Here is a 19490-nt window from a genome sequence, read left to right on the forward strand (position 1 = left end):
CTAGGTAAAGTCACACTGTGAAAACATCATTCAGCAGCTAATTATGGAAAAAGGTTTACTCAATCATCTGATTAGTTGACACAGCAGCTGTCACATCTGATGGTGAAAATTCAGAGATTTCATGTGTCCGAAGGCATTTATTCAGTTTGGCCACCAGTGAACAATCCAGCTATAAAAGTTCAAATGATTTGCTCCGCAATAGGCGCATTCTTACTGACAAGACGGAGTTTAAATGTTTGGTGTATGGAAGGAGAAATCACTTCTTCACCTCACCTGCGAAGAATCCAGTGAATCCACATCTAACTGTAGGGGTTTGTTCTGTTCTTAATTACATCCAGGACAGAAGCATGGTAGAGGCCGATGCAATTTATCGTATCAATTGATTGTATAATTCAAACCTTGACCTTAAAGCTGCAATTACCATCGGATCATAAAAATTTATTGGATATGCAATTACGTCCTCCCACCCAGCATTCAATGCGGGACAGAATGTGCCCTATCCAGAGCGCCAGGGTCGTACGCATGCGTATTGCGGTGTCTGATTAGCACTGCGGGCTCTTAGCAGAGCATGCGCAGTGCTGTCCTGTGACTGGAGCCGCAGAGTGGGTGAGAAAATGGTGACTGGAGCAGAATAACAGAGTTAGTGGGTGTGCGGGAGAAATGGAGCCAGCGGAGTGGGCAGGGAGGTTTTATAAACACTTGGTGCAGGCCGCAGAACCTTAATCAGAAACTACAGGCCCCGCGTTTGCAGCGAACAGACCGGAAATGGCTGGGTCTCTCCCTCTGCTTGGCCCGGGGGCGCGGCTGTGCAGCAGGGCGCATGCGCGGTCATCCTGGTCCAGGTAGCAGGAGGAGAGAATGTTTTGAATATCCTGGACTGACAGGGATGGATTTTGGAAACTCCTTTTCCAGGGGGTTAGAAGGGGAGGATTTACACACAACAAACTCAAACCAAGAGAAATATTTCACAATTTCTGTCCTGGACTGACAGTGATTGATTGTTTTGTAACCTTTTCATAGGATATCACATGGGAAGAATTTGCAGACAGGAAACTCAAACCAAACATCAGATCAAGATCTGACAGACTCACTCGATTCATCAACCTTTGAGAGTAAGTAATGAGTTTCAGGTCATTATCACTCATTGTGTAAAATTTTTGCTCACACCCCTCCTGTAAATCTTGCTTCTTAACTTAAATCTGTGTCCCATAACCCCTTTATGATCAGATAATGTGAACAGCTTTTCTTTACCTACCTCAAGTAAACCAATCATTAACTTGTACACCTCTAACAAATTTCCCCTCAATCTACTTTGCTCCAAGGAGAACACCACCAGTTTTTCCAAACTAATCCAAAATCCTTCACCCGTTGAACTAATCCGGTAAGTCTCCTCTGCACCCTCTTAAGGACCCTCACATCCTTCATAATGTGTGGTGATCAGTGGTTTACACAAACCCAGATGTTCTGTGTCCATGTCTGTGATGTCATCACACATCGACAATTACACTGTGACATCATCACACATCGACAATTACACGGTGACATCACCCCGCTCCCAGGGTATTTCCTCAACTGGGAGATTTTTCTCTGACTTCAGTGCTTCTGATATCTTTCCAGCTACAGTCTCAGGCAGGAGTTTCCAAAGCTGAAAAGAGTTAAATTGTTTCACAGGTGAGTAGTTTTGACAATTCATCTACAATTTGGAGCTTTTAGTCCTCTGTTATCCGTGTGAGGTCCGACAGCTCTGTGGCTGATGTGACTCCTTTACTGTGGATCTGATTCTGTGTCCATCCATTGCTCTGTTTTACCTCTGCCCTCCCTGATCACCTCTCTTCTGTTGTCTAACTTTCTCTGTCTCTAATAGTGGGTGTATTTTAGCTCTGTTTAGCATTTTATGGTTACTTCTGCCAACTGCTGCCTTGACCATATGCTGCTGGCTTACCAGCTATAACTTCCCACCATGGCTTTCATAGTCAGGAGTTGTTTTTCCTGCGATATAGTCCATCTCGCTTCTACCCCTGAGCTTATATTGATCATCAGATTCTGTATCATTTTTATTCCCTGTAGTTCATTCTGCACCCCTGAAATGTTAACTCAGTTTCTCTCTCCACAGATACTGCCTGACCTGCTGAGTATTTCCAGCATTTTCTCTTTTTATTTCAGATTTCCAGCAGCTGCAGTATTTTGCTATTATTTTATTGGAAGGCAAAGTTACTGAGGTGGAAATAGGAGGTCTTAGTGATATATAGTCAGAAGCTCAGCTTAGGGTGAAATATGACACTAAGATTGTGAACAGTCTGGCTCAGCCTCAGAGTTGTCAGAGAGATGGATGGCATTGATGGTTAGGAAGTGGAGTTTGTAGCAGGGGCTGAAGACAATGGCTTCAATCTTCCCAATATTTAAATGGAGGAAATTTCTGTTCATCCAACACTGGATGTTAAACAAGTCAGGATGGTGTGTTACTTGTAGGGGTACTTGGAGGTGATGGTGTTCACATATATCTACCCTAGTCCTTCTAGGGGATGGAGGGTAAGGCTTTGGGAGATGTTGGTAGAATTACAGACGCATAAAATCCTTTTCCTTCACCCCCTGCCTCTCCCATCTCCCTCTCTATTTTCCCCAGTAGATGCTGGTGTTTTGTATAGTCCCTGACCAGTTGGCAGGTTCCCTTCCCTGAAGGACATTAGTGAACCAGTTGGGTTTATATAACAATCCAGCTGTTTTCATGGTCACTTTTTCCTGGTACCAGCCCCACAAATTACCAGATTCATTCAACTCAATTTCACAACCTGTTTTTGTGTTATTGTGGTTTCTCCCTCATTCACTTTTGTCTGTTTAAACTATTTCCCTAGAATTTTCAATTGGGAAACCCAATGTTTCATCAGAATCTAACGGTGTCGCACAATTAGTGCTAACCTGAATTTCATCGGATTTTGAACATGGAAGGAAAAAGCACCGTTCACCGTGGGGAGAAACCATACACGTGTTCTGTGTATGAACGAGGCTTCAGCCGATCATCTGACCTGTCAAAACATAAATGCAGTTACAGTGGGGAGAAACCATGGAAATGTGGAGACTGTGGGAAAGGATTCAATTATCCATCCAGGCTGGATACTCACCGGCGCACACACACTGGGGAGAGGCCTTTCACTTGTTCTGTATGTATGAAGGGATTTGTTGATTCATCCACCCTCCTGAGCCACCAGCTCATTCACACTGAAGAGAGGCCATTCACCTGCTCCGAGTGTGGAAAGGGATTCAATCGGGCATTCAACCTGCTGAGGCACCAGCGAATTCACTCTGGGAGGATGCCATTTACCTGCTCCGTGTGTGGGAAGGGATTCATTCAGTTATCCTACCTGCTGACACACCAGCGAGTTCACACTGGGGGGAGGCCATTTACCTGCTCCGAGTGTGGGAAGGGATTCACTCAGTTATCCAACCTGCTGACACACCAGCGAGTTCACACTGGTGAGAGGCCATTTACCTGCTTCGAGTGTGGGAAGGGATTCAGTCAGTCATCCCACCTGCTGACACACCAGAGAGTTCACTCTGGGGAGAGACCATTCACCTGCTCCGAGTGTGGGAAGAGATTCACTCGGTCATCAAACCTGCTGACACACCTGCGAGTTCACACTGGGGAGAGACCATTTATCTGCTCCGAGTGTGAGAAGGGATTCGTTAATTTATCCGATCTGTTGAGACACCAGCGAATTCACACTGGGGAGAGACAGTTCTCCTGCTCCCACTGTGGGAAGGGCTTCACACAGTCATCCCACTTGCTGAGACATCAGCGAATTCATACTGGAGAGAGACCGTTCATCTGTCCTGTATGTGGGAAGGGATTCACTGTATCCTCTGACCTGCTGAAGCACCAGCGAATTCACACTGAGGAGAGGCTGTTCAGCTGCTCCGAGTGTGGGAAAGGATTCACCTGGTCATCCCAACTGATGAGACACCAGCGAGTTCACAAATAACAAACAGGACATTGCTGTTAATCACATCCATGACTGAACCTTGTTCATTGTAGTCTGTTTCTGCTGATGTTAATAAACTCTAGCCCAGTTATTGGGGCTAATATTCTGGATAAGGACAAATAAAATATATTTGTGTTAAATATAGCATATTGAGTCTTGTTAATATCTCTAATACAAGTTAGTTTCTCTGGAAGGGCTCTCCCTCTCCCCTCCCTCATCCATCCTCACCTCTAACAACAAGTGTAAGGAGCTCATGGGGCTTCTTTGTCACTAAGATTGAGACAATCCAATCAGCTGCCTCTGCTGCTTCCCTCCCTTTCACTAGCCCAACGGGACAAACTGTCTCTTTAATGTTCCACCTTGTACAAGCCGTGAACCCACATCTTTCATTAGCTTCTCTCCCATCTCCCTTCCTGCCCTCTCAGTGTTCATCTTGTCCATGAGACCCACCACCTGCTCCATCGACCCTATTCCCACTAAACTGCTGATTACCCAACTTCCCCTTGTTCACTGATATTGTTCACAGTTCTCTCTCTTCTGGTACTATCCCTCTCTCCTTCAAATCATCATACTTTCCTCAAAAAACAAATACTTAACTCTCCTGTCCTTGCAAAGTATTGACCCATCTTCAACCCCCAGTTCCTCTCTGAACTCCTGAAAAGTGTTCACACCTCCCAAATCCATCTCCATCTTTCCCAGAACTCCCTGCTTGAATCCATCCAATCAGGTTTCTGCCCCTGCCACTGTACTGAAACAGCTCAGATCAAAGCCACCAATGACATCCTATGTGACAGTGGCAAAGGGAAACTATCCCTTCTCGACCTGCTTTGACAAGGTTGACCACACCATTCTGCTCCAACACCTCTGCACTGTCGTCCATGGGTGGGGCTGCTCTCTCCTGGTTCCATTCTTCTCTATCTAATCATAGTCAGAGAATCACTTGGAATGTCTTCCCTTTCCACTCCCACAGTTACCTCTGGTGTCCCCAGAGGATCCAGCCTTGGCCTCCATTTATTTCTCAGGAAGACTTCTAGGATGAAGGATAAGTATGGCAAGTTTCAGGAACCTTGGATAACGAAGGATATTGTGAGATTATTCAAAAAGAAAAGGGAAGCATTCGTAAGGGCTAGAAGGCTGGGAACAGATGAAGCCCGTGGAGAATACAAAGAAAGTAGGAAGAAACTTAAGCAAGGAGTTAGGAGGGCTAAAAAGGGCCATGAAAAGTCACCAGGATTAAGGAAAATCCCAAGGCCTTTTATACATATGTAAAGGGCAAGAGGGTAGCCAGGGAAAGGGAAGGCCCACTCAGGGACAGAGGTGGGAATCTGTGTGTGGAACCAGAAGAAATGGGAGAGATACTGAATGAATACTTCTCATCAGTATTCACCAAAAAGAAGGACTTAGCGGTCGATTTGTCTAGGGAAGAGTGTGTAGATAGCCTGGATCATGTTGAGATCAAAAAAGAGGAGGTGTTAGGCGTCTTGAAGAACATTAAGGTGGATCAGTCCCCAGGGCCAGATGGGATCTAGCCTAGAGTAATGAGGGAGGCAAGGGAAGGGATTGCTGGGGCCTTGACAGAAATCTCACTGGCTACGGGTGAGGCCCCAGAGGACTGGAGAATGGACAATGTTGTTCCATTGTTTAAGAAGGGTAGCAGGGATGATCCAGGAAATTACAGGCTGGTGAGCCTTATGTCAGTGATAGGGAAATTATTGGAGACGATTCTTCGTGACAGGATTTACTACCATTTGGAAGCGAATGGGCATATTAGTGAGAGGCAGCATGGTCGACGATGGAAGGGCAGTGGATGTTATATACATGGATTTCAGTAAGGCCTTTGACAACGTCCCTCATGGCAGACTGGTACAGAAGGTAAAGTTGCACGGGATCAGAGGTCAGCTGGCAGGATGGATACAGAATTGCCTTGGTCGTAGAAGACAGAGGGTAGCAGTGGAAGGGTGCTTTTCTGAATGGAGAGCTGTGACTACTGGAGTTTCGCAGGGATCAGTGCTGGGATCTTTGCTGTTTGTGGTATACATAAATGATTTGGAGGAAAATGTAACTGGGCTAATTAGTAAGTTTGCAGACGACACCAAGTTTGGAGGAGTTCCAGATAGTGAAGAGGATTGTCAAAGGATACAACGGGATATAGATCGGTTGGAGACTTGGGCGGAGAAATGACAGATAGAGTTTAATCTGGACAAATGCAATGTAATGCATTTTGGAAGGTCTAATACAGGCAGGAATTACATAGTAAATGGCAGAACCTTTAAGTGTATCGACGGGCAGAGGGATCTGGGTTTACAGGTCCACAGGTCACTGAAAGTGGCAACGCAGTTGGATAAGGTAGTCAGGAAGGCATATGGAATGCTTGCCTTCATTGGCAGGGGTATTGAGTATAAAAGCTGGGAAGTCATGCTGCAGCTATATAGAACCTTGGTTAGGCCACACTTGGAATATTGCGTGCAATTCAGGTCACCAGATTACCAGAAGGATATGGAGGCGTTGGAGAGGGTGCAGAGGAGGTTTACCAGGATGCTGCCTGGTCTGGAGGTTATTAGCTATGAGGAGAGGTTGGAGAAACTCGGATTGTTCTCACTAGAGCGACGGAGATTGAGAGGCCACTTGATAGAAGTTTACAAAATTATGAGTGGCATGGACAGAGTAGATAGTCAGAAGCTTTTTCACAGGGTGGAAGAGTCAATTACTAGGGGCATAGATTTAAGGTGAGAGGAGAAAACTTTAGAGGAGATGTGCGGGGCAAGTTTTTTACGCAGAGGGTAGTGAGTGTCTGGAATTCGCTGCCAGAGGAGGTGCTGGAAGCAGGTACGATAGTGGTGTTTAAGAGGCAGCTTAACAAATACATCAATAGGATGGGAATAGAGGGATACGGACACCGGAAGTGTAAAATGTTTTAGTTGATGGGCAATATGATTGGCACAGGCTTGGAGGGCCGAAGGGCCTGTTCCTGTGCTGTACTTTTCTTTATTCTTTGTTCTTTGTTAACATTCTCCCCACAGCGACATCATCTGAAAACACAGTGTCAGTTATCACATGGACACTGACAGTGCCCAGCTCTGCCTCACGAACACCTTTCTCGACTTCTCCACTTTTGTTAAATTATCAGACTGTTTGTGGATGTGCAGAAATTGTCTCCAATTAAATTTTGGGAAAATTGAAGCCATTGTTTTCATTCCTGAGCTACCAACTCCATTCTTTATCCCATTTCTATCAGGTCATCCCTCAGCCTTCTCTTTTCCAGAGAAAAGAGCTTCAGGCTGTTTAGCCTTTCCTGGCGATTATAACCTATCTGTTTTTGGAACATTTGTGATTGAACTTTTATGTCCCTGGCCCTTGCGACACCTGACAGCAGTTTCAAGTCTGTATGACCCTTCTTCAGAGGGCGTCTCTATTGGACAGAGCGGTTTCTGGGCTGCAGAGAATTGTGGGATTTTGAAAATGGGAGAAGAAAGCACCGTTCACAGTGTTCTGCATGTGGATGAGGTTTCAGCCGATCATCTGACCTGGTCAAAACATAAATGCAGTCACAACTGAAAGCAGTTGTGCAAATGTTGACACTGGGAAGGGATTCATTTACCCATCGAAATTGGAAACTCATCGGAGCGTTCACACTGGGGAGAGGCCATTGACCTGCTTAAAGTGTCAGAAGGGATTCACTCCGTTATCCCACCTGCAGACACACCAGCGAATTCTCACTGGGGAGAGGCCATTCATCTGCGCTGTGTGGAAAGAGATTCATTAATTTATCCAACCTGATTGCACATCAAAGAGAGCTTTTAACTTTCAAGACTGTGGGAAGTGCTTTACAAGTTCTCAGGAACTGATCCACCAGCTATGTATTCATACTGATGAGAGACTGTTCAGATGCCTTCTTTATGGGACTGGGTTCAGGCAATCATCCCACCTCTCTCCACACAAGCGCTGTCACGCTGGGGAGAGGCTGTACACCTGCACTGAGTGTGGGAAGATACGCATTCATTCATCCCACCTGCCGAGACACCAACGAGTTCACAGCGAACTACAGTGATTGGATTTTGCTGTTAATAATATACAAGAATGAACTATACCCATTGGGGTCTGTTTCAGCTGATGTTAATAAACTCCAGCCCAGTTATAAGGTTAATATTCTGGACAAAGATCAAATAAATCAACATTCTGTCAAACACAGAGGATGTTGAATTTTTAAAAACATCTCTAACACAAGTTAGTCCTTGTTTTGGACTCTCCCTCTCCCCTGTCTCCTGCATCCACACCTCCAACAAGTGTGAGGAGCTCATGGAGCTTCTTTGTCACTCAGATTGAGACAATCCGATCAGCTGCCTCTGCTGCTTCTCTCCCTCCCACGAGTACATCCTTGACCCCGACATCCTTGCAATTCTCATCCAATCTCCGACCACTCTTCCGTCTCCAAAATCATGCTTAACTCCCAAATCCATGTACAATGGTCCTGGAACTTAGGGGTAAAATGACATTGTGAAAGGATTGTTCACCGGCTGAATTGTGACGTTCTTACTGACAAGACGGCGCTTAAATGTTCTGTGTATGAGAAGAAACAATAATTGTTCACACTGCCTACTGAGACTCCAGTGAGTTCACATCTAAATGTAGGGGATTTTACTGCAGTTATTTACACCCAGGACAGTTTTATGGCAGAGGACCCATGCACTTTGTTTGTCATACCAATTGACTGAATAATTTTATATATTGGTCTTGGGCTTCGTTCGTCATCGGATCACAAAACATAATTTTCTATTCAAAAAAACGACCTCTCAATGGCAGCCTGATTACCCAGCCTTCAACAGGGGCCAGAATGTGCCCTATCCTCACAACGGGAGCTCCCTACACATGCGTATTAGGGTGTGTGCTTGGAGCATGCGCAGTGAGGCCCATTTCATGAGCTTGCGCAGTGCTGGTCTGTGACGGAAGCTGCTCAGTGCGGGTGAGAGAATGTCGAGTGGAGCAAACTAACAGAGTTAGTGGGTGTGTGAGGAGGAATGGAGCCAGCGGAGTGGGCAGGGAGGCTTCATAAAGACACAGTGCAGGCCGTACGTCCCAAAGAACAAGTTACCGGTCTTGTGTTTGCAGAGAACGGGCCGAAAAATTCTGGATTTCTCCCTTCTCCAGACCCGGGTAACGACCGCCATCTTTATAGGGGGCAATGTGCAGCAGGGCGCATGCGCGCTCATGCTGTTCCAGCTAGCAGGAGGAGAGAATGTTGTGCATTTCTATCCTGGGCTGACAGGGATGGATTTTGGAAACTCCTTTTACAGGGGGTTAGAAGGGGAACATTTACAGACGGTTGAGATCTGACAGAGTCACTCAATTCATCAGGACCTGGATCCTCCTTTTTTAAAGCTCTGTACAAACCGTTTCCCAAACCTGCCACACTCAGTCCAGGATAGAAATTCAGGGCCTGGATTCTATCGGCCTCTGACTGTATGCATTGAGTTCCAGGTCATTACCACTCATTGTGCAAACATTTCTTTCTCACCTCCTCCTGTACATTTTACCCAAAATCTTAAATCTGCGACCCATAATCCTTTCACGATCTGCTACTGTGAACAGCTTTTCTTTACCTACTTTACGTAAACCTTTCATAATTTTGTGCACCTTTTGTTAAATCTTCCCTCAATCTACTTTGCTCCAAGGAGAACAATCCCAGTTTCTCCAATCTAACCTTGCAACTAAAATCCCTCATCCCTCGACCCATTCTGGTAAATCTCCTCTGCCCTGTCTCAAGGACCCTCCCATCCTTCATAATGTGTGGTGATCACTGGTTTGCACAGACCCAGATGTTCCGTGTTCGTGTGTTTGACATCATCACACATCGACAATTACACAGTGACATCATCACACATCGACAATTACACAGTGACATCACCCCGCTCCCTGGGTATTTCCTCAACTGGGAGATTTTTCTCTGACTCCAGTGCTTCTGATATCTTTCTAGCTGCAGGCTCCTGCAGGAGAGTTTAAAGTTGAAAACTGAAATTGTTTCAGAGTTGAGTGTTTTTGACCATTCATCTACATTTTGGAGCTTTTAGTTCTCTCCTCTGTTATCTTTTAGAGGTTCCATCGCTCTGGGGCTAGTGTGGCTCCTTTACTGTGGATCTGAATCCATGTCCATCTTTTGCTCTGTTTCACCTCTGCCCTCCCTGATCACCTCTCTGCCATTGTCTACCTTCCTCTGTCTCTAATACTGGGTGCATTTTAGCTGCGTTTGGCATTTAACTTTTACTTCTGCTGATTGTGTCCAAATAAGGTTTCCACTGCTACCCATCCCCCGACCATGTGCAGCTGTCTTACCAGCTTTATCTTCCCACAGTATCTTTCACAGTCAGGAATTGTTTTTCCTGTGCTATAGTCAATTTCTCTTCCACTTCTGAGCTTATATTGACCATCAAATTCTGCACCATTTTTATTCCCCCTAATTCATTCTGCACACCCTGAAATGTTAACTCCACAGATATTGCCTGACCTGCTGAGTATTTCCGGCATTTGCTCTTTTTATTTCAGATTTCCAGCAGCTGCAGTATTTTACTATTATTTTATTGCAGGCGTTGCTCACAGAACTGAGTCTAGAAACACAGACGGACCAATTAAGAGCTGGTTTGTATCAGGGTGGGTGTTGGTTACAGAAGTTGGTCCCTGGCCTCCAGTGTAGGTCCTTTTTCATCAAGTCATAGAATCATTGAATGATGGCGATATAGACGGAGGTCATTCAGCTCATTGTGCCCATGCTGGCTCTCTGAAAGAGCACATTAGCCAGTCCCACTCCCCAGCCCTTTCACTAACCAGACCAGCAAATATTGCCAATCCCCAGTTGCCTGTGGAGGAGATGATGTTTGACCTTCTTGAACCGCTGCAGTCCGTGTGTTGAAGGTGCTCCCACAATGCTGTTAGGTAAGGAGTGACAGGTTATTCACCCAGCGATGATGAAGGAACAGTGATATATCTCCAAATCAACAACAACAATTTGTGTTTAAATTGTGCCTTTAACTTAATAAAACTTTCTAAGGCATTTCAAAGAACAGTATGCGTTTATAAAAAGCATTAGTGATTAGGAATGTACAATCAAAGCTCTCTGCTGTTGACTGAGTTCTGAATTGGCTGATTGATGGACACTGTAACCAGGTCAGTCTCAATTTCCTCGCGGTGAGTCTGCAGTGGTGACCTGAGTCTGAGGAGGAGGAGAGATTAACCTTACGAAGACAGAGTAAAACAGCACAACTGCACTTGCACAACGGCAGCAAACACAGCCTTTAAAATAAGGATGAGGATTTTATAATTTAGGTTCTCCTTAACCCGGTGCCTTTGTAGGTCAGTGAGCACAGGGGTGATGGGTGAACAAGACTTGGTGCGAGTAAGCACACAGGCTGCAGAGTTTTGGATGACCTCAAGATTACAGGGAGGTTGAATGTGGGAGGCCGGCCGGGAGTGCATTAGGATAGTTAAGTCTAGAGGTAACAAAAGAATGGATGAGAGTTTCAGCAGCAGATGAGCTGAGACTGGGCTGGAGTCGGGCAATGATACTGAGGTGGAAATAGGCGGCCTTGGTGATGATGTGGATATGTGGTTGGAAGCTCATCTTGGGGTGAAATATTTCACTATGGTTGTGAACAGTCTGGTTCAGCATCAGACAGTTGTCAGCGAGAGGTGCAGAGTCAGTGTCTGGGGAGTGCAGTTTGTCATGGGGACTGAAGACAATGGCTTCAATCTTCCCATTATTTAAATGGAATAATTTTCTGCTCATCCAGTACTGGATGTCAGACAAGTCAGGACGGTGTGTGACTTGGAGGGGAACTTGGAGGTGATGGTGTTCACATACACTTGCTACCCTGGTCCTTCTGGCTGGTGGAGGTTGAGGGTTGGGAGATTCTGTCAGAGTTCTCCTGCATCTCTTGCTTCTCTCTCTCTTTCTACCTCCTCGCCTAGAAGCCCGAATCTTGTATAGGCCCAGACCGGATGGCAGGTTCCCTTCCCTGAGGACATTAGTGAACCAGTTGGGTTTTTATGACAATCCAGCAGTTTTCATGGTCACTTTTCCCTCGTGCCAGCCCCACAAATTCCCAGATTCATTCAGCTCAATTTCACAACCTGCCTTTGTGTTTTTGTGGGTTCTCTCTCACTCCCTTTTTTCTGTTTTAAATCAATTTCACAGGGTATTAGAAGGGGAGGATTTGCAGTCAGGAACTCACACCAAGACCTGAGAGAGTCACTCGATTCATCAGGACCTGAATATTATCGGCCTTTGAACCTGGAAGCAGAAAGCGCTGCTCACGCTGGGGAGAAACCGTGTAAGTGCAGGGACTGTGGGAAGGGATTCAATTACCCGTCTGACCTGGAAACTCGACGCACTCACACTGGGGAGAAGCCATTCACCTGCCCTGAGTGTGTGAAGGGATTTATTAGTTCAACCAACCTGCAGACACACCAGAGAGTTCACACCAGGGAGAGACCGTTCACCTGCTCTGAGTGTGGGATGGGATTCATTCCTTCAACAAACCTGCAGACACACCAGCGAGTTCACAATGGGGAGAGACCATTCACCTGCTCAAAATGTGGCAAGGGATTCACTCTATCATTCAACCTGCTGATACACCAGTGAGTTCACACTGGGGAGAGACCGTACACCTGCTCTGAGTGTGGCAAGGGATTCACTCGATCATTCGACCTGCTGACACACCAGCGAGTTCACACCGGGGAGAGACCGTACACCTGCTCTGAGTGTAGGAAGGGATTCACTAGGTGATCCCACCTACTGAGACATCAGCTGGTTCACTCAGACCAGAGACAGTTTACATGCTCAGTCTGCGGGAAGTGCTATAAAAGTTACCAGGACTTGATCTTGCATCAATGTGTTCACACTGATGAGAGACCGTTCAGGTGCTCTCACTGTGAGTCTGGGTTCAGGCGATTATCTGACCTCATTGTACATCAGCGCAGTCACGCCGGGGAGAAGCCATTCACCTGTTCCATGTGTGGGAAGGGATTCACTCAGTCATCCAACCTGCTGAGACACCAGCGAATTCACACTGAAGACGGGGCTGCTCACTTGCCCTGACTGTAGGAAGGGATTCATTAGCTGAACCTGCCCACTGAAACACCACCGAGTTCACACTGGGGAGAGTCCAGTCAGCTGGTCTGTGTGTGGAAAGGGATTCACTCAGTCATTTGTGCTGCTGAGACACGAGCGAGTTGACAAGTAACAACAAAATCCAATTACTGTAGTTAATCACATCCTGGACGGAACCATGTTCATTGGGTTCTGTTTCTGCTGATGTTAATAAACTCCAGCCCTGTTATAGAGGCTAATATTGTTGATACATATCAATTAAATCAACTTGGTGTGAAATACAAGGTATGTTGAATCTTTTTAATATCTCCAATACTCTGCTTCTCCCCTGTCACCTCCAACAAGAAGTGTGAGGAGCTCATGGAGCTTCTTTGTCACTAAGATTGAGACAATCCGATCAGCTGCCTCTGCTGCTTCCCTCCCTTCCACTAGCCCACCGGGACAAACTGTCTCTAAAGTTCCCTCTTGTCTGAGCCCTGAACCCACATCTTTCTCCAGTTTCTCTCCCATCTCCCCTCACACCCTCTCAGTGCTCATCTTGACCATGAGGCCCTTCTTCTGCTCCCTTGACCTTATTCTCAATAAACTGCTGATTGTAATGTTAATGTTTCTCTCTCTCCTGGTAATGTACCTTTTATCATCAAATCTATCATCATCACCCATCCTAAGAATAGCTCTTGACCCGACCATCTTTTCAAACTACTGCCCCATCTCCAACCTCCATTTCTTCTCCAAGGTCCTTGTACTCAGTGTCCCAGAAGATTCTATCCTTGGCCCCTCCTATTTCTCATCTACATGCTGCCACTCGGTGACATCATCCAAAAGCACCGTGTTAGTTTTCACATGTACACTAACAACACCCAGCTCTACCTCAGCACCATCCCTCTCCATTCCTCCATTGTTACTAAATTATCAAACTGCTTATCCCAAATCCAGTACTGGATGAGCAGAAATTTCCTCCAATTAAAAATTGGGAAGACCATAGCCATTGTCTTTGGTCACCACTACAAATTCCGTTCCCTAACTACCGAGTCCATCCCTCTCCCGGGGAACTGTCTGCGGCTGAACCGCACTGTTCACAATCTCGGTATTTTTATTTGACCCCAAGATGAGTTTCTGACCACATATCCACACCATCACTAACACCAGATATTTCAAGCTCCATAACGTTATCTGTCTCCATCCCACCCCCAGCTCATCTGCTGCTCAAACCCTCATCCATGTCTGTGTTACCTTTAGACTTGACAATTCCAATACATTCCTGGCTGGCCTCTCACATTCACCCCACCCCCACACGGAAACGTGAGATCATCCAAAACCCTGCTGCCCATGTGCTTTCTCACGCCAAGTCCTGTTCACCCTTCACTCCTGTAGCCATTGACCTAAATTGGCTCCTTTTCAAGCAATGCTTCAATTTTAAAATTCGTATCCTTGTTTACAAATCCCTCCATGGCATCGTCCCTCCCTATTTCTGTAACTTCCAATCGCACAACCCACTGAGATACCTGTGCTATCTCAACCTGTACTCTTTAGCATCCCTGATTTTAATTACTCCACCATTGGTGGCCGTGCCTAGGTGCAAAGTTCCAGGATTTCCTCCCTAAACCCCTCCAGCTCTCTCTCCTGATTAAAGAGACTTGTTAATATCTGCGTCTCCAATCAAGGTTCTGTCCATTGACCCAAATATCTCCCCATGTGACTCGATGTCAAACGTTTCTTTATGAAAGTCCTGTGAAGGACCTTGGCACGTTTTGTTACATTAAAGGTATTATATGAATACAAGTTGTTTCTGTTTCACCACAGCCTGTTTGTGCACAGTAAGATTCCACAAACAGCAATCAGACTAACTGATTAATCCAGTTTTTTTGGTGGGGTGTTAGTTGAAGCACGAATGTTGGTCCCACTGCACCAGGAGAACTCCCCTGTGGACAGGATGTGGAGTTGTTGAGCTCTCCTGAGCTGGGAGTGGAGCTGATTGAGCTGTCGGGCCTACAGTGTACCTTGAAGAACCGCTGTCTGGGATCTTTCCTCGTAATTCACTGACTCCCAGCTGAAGTTGTTGCTGCAGTTAAATAGTTAACTTTGAATATCATTCCAATTTAACCTTTGGAGCAAAATCTGCAATTTTAAATCAGCTGTAAAACAGAAAGAAAATTCATGCTAATGCATTTGGGGAGGGCAAACAAAGCTGGAGAATACACGATAAACAGGAAAATATTGGGAGGGGTAGAGGAAGTGAGAGACCTTGGAGTCCATGTCCACTGGCAGGTGGATCAGATGGTAAAGAAGGCATATATTTATCAGAACTCACCATACACCAGAGCACTCACACCGGGGTGAGGCCATTCGCCTGTACGGAGTGTGGGAAGGGATTCATTCAGTTATCCATCCTGCTGAGACGCGAACAAACTCACACTGAGGGGAGGCCATTCAGCTGCTCCGAGTGTGGGAAAAGATTTGCCCATTTGAACAACCTTGTGAGACACCAGCAGGTTCACACTGGGGAAAAGTTGTTCAGCTGCTCAGAGTGTGGGAAGAGATTTACTCAGTCATCTCATCTACAGACACATCAACAAATTCACACTGCCGAATGGCCTTTTAAATGCCCAGACTGCGAAAAGTGCTTTAAAATTCCAGTGAACTGATGTCCCATCAACGTGTTCACACTGACGAGAGACCGTTCAGGTGCTCTCACTGTAGGACTGGGTTCAGGTGGTCATCTCAACTCACTGTACACCAGCGAATTCACACTGGAGAGGGAGCCGTTCACATGCTCCAAATGTGGGAAGGGATTCACTCAGTCACTAACCTGCTGAGACACCAGCGAGTTCACAATTAACAATTGATTGGACTTTGCTGTGAATCACATCCAGGTCTGAACCATGTTCATTGGGGTCTGTTTCTGTTGATCTTAATAAACTCCAGCCCAGTTATAGGGGTTAAAATTCTGTATAACAATCAGATTTGTGTTAAACACATGGTGTATTAAGTCTTTTTTAATATTTCTAACACAAATTAGTTCCTTTTGAACATAAGAACATGTCTCAGGACATTGGGACAGCAATGAATAAACTCGGGAATAATGGATACTGAGTCAAACAACATATTCTTTCACCATGTGACCTATCTCAGAATTCTCTCATCAAACAGACCATCAACTGGAGAGGAATTGACATTTTCAGTCATTCCAAGAGGAAATTAGAGGCTGTAATTATCCAGGGATGTTGTTCTGAAATTTACACTACCTCCCACTGTCACTGGCAATAGACAGCTCATTGTTCTAATTGTGTTGTAGCCTCTGTCCCAGATTTTGTTCAATATAGATTTACTGTTCAGAGAAAGGGGTGAGATTGGATGGTCAAAACCGCTCACAGGCTATGGAGGGTGATGTTGACTTGAATGTGCCAAAAACAGTGTTCTTCAATACTTTATCCCCAATATTAGTCACTTTGGTCGGTGTTGTCCACCTGATAGGACAGGATGTGTCCTCATGTGTGTTTGTATGGGTGCGGGTGTGTCCCTGAGTGTGGAAGTGTGTGTAAATGTGTGTGGGTGTGGAGAGGATGTCTGAGTGTGTGTGAGACAGACAGAGAATGTGTGTGTGGGTCTCTGTGTGTGGTTGTCTGTGCTGCTTCTCATTAGCTCTAACACAAACCTTCCTCTCCAAGCAGACAACATGGCTCCTGAGAATCCCATCCAGTGATGTGAATGGTACGATTCGGAGATTCTTCATCCAGGGTGAAACCACAGGCTGACTTTGTGCTGTGTAAAACCTGACACCTACACAACCAGGCCCCACTTCTCCTGGAGCAACATGAAGTGTCTGCTGCTTTCCAGATCCATTCCTTTCCCCTCACTATTATCCTCAGATAATTCACAAATTCCTTGTGTACAACATCCTCCAACACGCCAATGGTTCCCACTTTAAATATTTCCATCGGTCTTTTTCACAGACAGCAATGGGATTGCTGCTATCACAGGAATCAGTTCTGAAATACTGTCCCTCTGATCTTCAGACTTCCTGGAGTAATACACTGATCCAGATCTGCCCACCTAACACAAATCCATATCCCCATCTGAGTTCCAGATTTTAATGTGATGTCATTTCACCCCTTTAAACCCGAGTCAGCACACCCCCTCCACAAGTACTACAAGAGGTTGTCTTGGAGATCAGTTGTTCTTTTGTAATCTGGGTTGTTCTGAATGATGACAATATGAACCTTCCTCCTAACCTGTCCTAACCCTTGAAAGGGGGGAATGTGCCATTAACACATATATGCTTCAAGTTAATAATTCTGCTTTGTCTGACTGACATGGTTAATTTACAGAAGGATTAGGGTATGGTCGAATGGACAGATCTCCAACGGGGACATAAGGAGACTTCTTGCTAATGTCGGGATTACAAGGTTAGACATTATTTTTACATTGATTTTTATAACAATTTGCTGATTTTTGACGGAAAGGGAGACAGTGAGAAGGAGCTAGAAAGTCGAGGAGGTCAGAGGAAGTGCACTTGTGGTGTGGGGTGGGAGGGGAATAACAGAGGAACCAGCTATGGGTGCAGACCATTTCTACATAGGCATGAACGTACAGGATCGAAATTATAAACAAGGGCACACGGTTCATTCTGTAATCATGATCAATGCTGTAATGTCTACAAAATACTCCAAACGTACGGGAGAAACTTGTATCGATGAGATGTCTTTGGAGCTCTCCTGTATCCCCATATTTGTCGTTAATGTTGCTTTTCCATCATACAGCTGACTCATGTCGAGTGTTTTAGATTCTCCACAACACCCTTCTGTCGGTTCATTCATTGAAACCAGGGACTCTCCTTGTTGTAACAGTGACATTCCCTGCCTGCCCGGTTATTTCTTGAAGTCAGTCAGCCCTTGAATTGTTTGTACATTGTTTCATCATGTCCCACCCAGCTGGCCACTAGTGCAGAGGCGTTGGAGGAGGACGGTTTGGTCCACGTTGTTAGAGGCTGTGGACAGGCCAAGAAGGACAATGAGGGAGTTTTCCTTTGTCACATTCACATCGGGTGTCATTGGTGACTTTGGGAAGAGCTGTTTCGATACCGTGACAGGGACAGAGATCTTATTGGAGGGATTTAAACATGGAGTTCTGGGAAATGTGGACATGGATTTGGGAGGTGATCAGGACTTTGGAAAGTGAAGGGAGGTTGGAGCTGGAGCGGGAGTTGAATAGGATCGTGGGGTCAAGTGTTGGTTTTATTGAGGACAAGCGATGATGGAAGATTTGAAGGAGAGATGGGCAGTACCAGTAAGAGAGAACCGTTAATCTCAGTGAACATGGGGAAATTGGGTGATCAGCAGTTTAGCGGGAATAGGGTCGATGGAGCAGGAGGTGGGTCTCATGGACAGAGTGAGCTCTGAGAGGGCAGGAAGGGGAGATGGGAGAGAAACTGGAGAAAGATGTGGGTTCAGGGCTCGGACATGGGGGATCTTTAGAGACAGTTTGTCCCGGTGGGCTAGTGGAAGGGAAGAAAGCAGCAGAGGCAGCTGATCCGATTGTCTCAATCTTAGTGACAAAGAAGCTCCATGAGCTCCTCACACTTGTTGCTGGAGGTGAGGATGGAGGAGACAGAGGAGAGGGAGAGCCCTCAAAAGGAACTAATGTCTTAGGGATAGTAAAAAGATTCAACATCACCTATTTAATTGAAAGCTTAATGATTTTATTTTTATCCCGAACATTAACACCTATAACTGGGCTGGAGTTTACTAACAACAGCAGAAACAGTCCCCAATGTATATGGTTCAGTTGCAAAACTCAATCACTGTAGTTACTCGTGAACCTGCTGGTGTCTCAGCAGGTTGGATGACTGAGTGAATCCTTTCCCACACCCAAAGCAGTGTGAACTCGCTGGTGTGAAATAAGATTAGCTGATTGCCTGAACCCAGTCCCACAGTGAGAGCACCTGAACAGTCTCTCGTCAGTGTGAACATGTTGATGGGACACCAGGTCCCTGGAACTTTTATAGCACTTCCCGCAGTCTGGACATTGAAAAGGTCTCTCCTCACTGTGAACTCGCTGGTGAGTCAACAGATGGGATGAATCAGTGAATCCCTTCCCACATTCTGAACAGGTGAAATGCCTCTCTCCAGTGTGACCATCAGATAAATGGCTTCTCCCCAGTGTGAATTCGTTAGTGCACAGTCAGATGAGATGATCGCCTGAACCCAGTCCCACAGTAAGAGCAGCTGAACAGTCTCTCGTCAGTGTGAACACGTTGATGGGACATCAGTTCCCAGGAACTTTTGTAGCAATTCTAACAGTCCAAGCATTTAAAAGGTCTCTTGTCAGTGTGAACTCGCTGGTGTTTCAGTAGGTAGGATGAATGAGTGAATCCCTTCCCACACTCGGAGCAGATGAACGATCTCTCTGCAGTTTGA

General features: G+C 45.8%; 1 pseudogene; it reads left to right on the top strand.

Annotated features, from left to right (window-relative positions):
• Positions 1–19490, top strand: part of LOC144673224 (uncharacterized) — a 39176-nt pseudogene that overhangs the window by 10868 nt on the left and 8818 nt on the right.

The sequence above is a fragment of the Cetorhinus maximus genome, unplaced genomic scaffold (genome assembly GCF_964194155.1).
Source record: "Cetorhinus maximus unplaced genomic scaffold, sCetMax3.hap1.1 HAP1_SCAFFOLD_316, whole genome shotgun sequence".
NCBI lineage: Eukaryota > Metazoa > Chordata > Chondrichthyes > Lamniformes > Cetorhinidae > Cetorhinus > Cetorhinus maximus.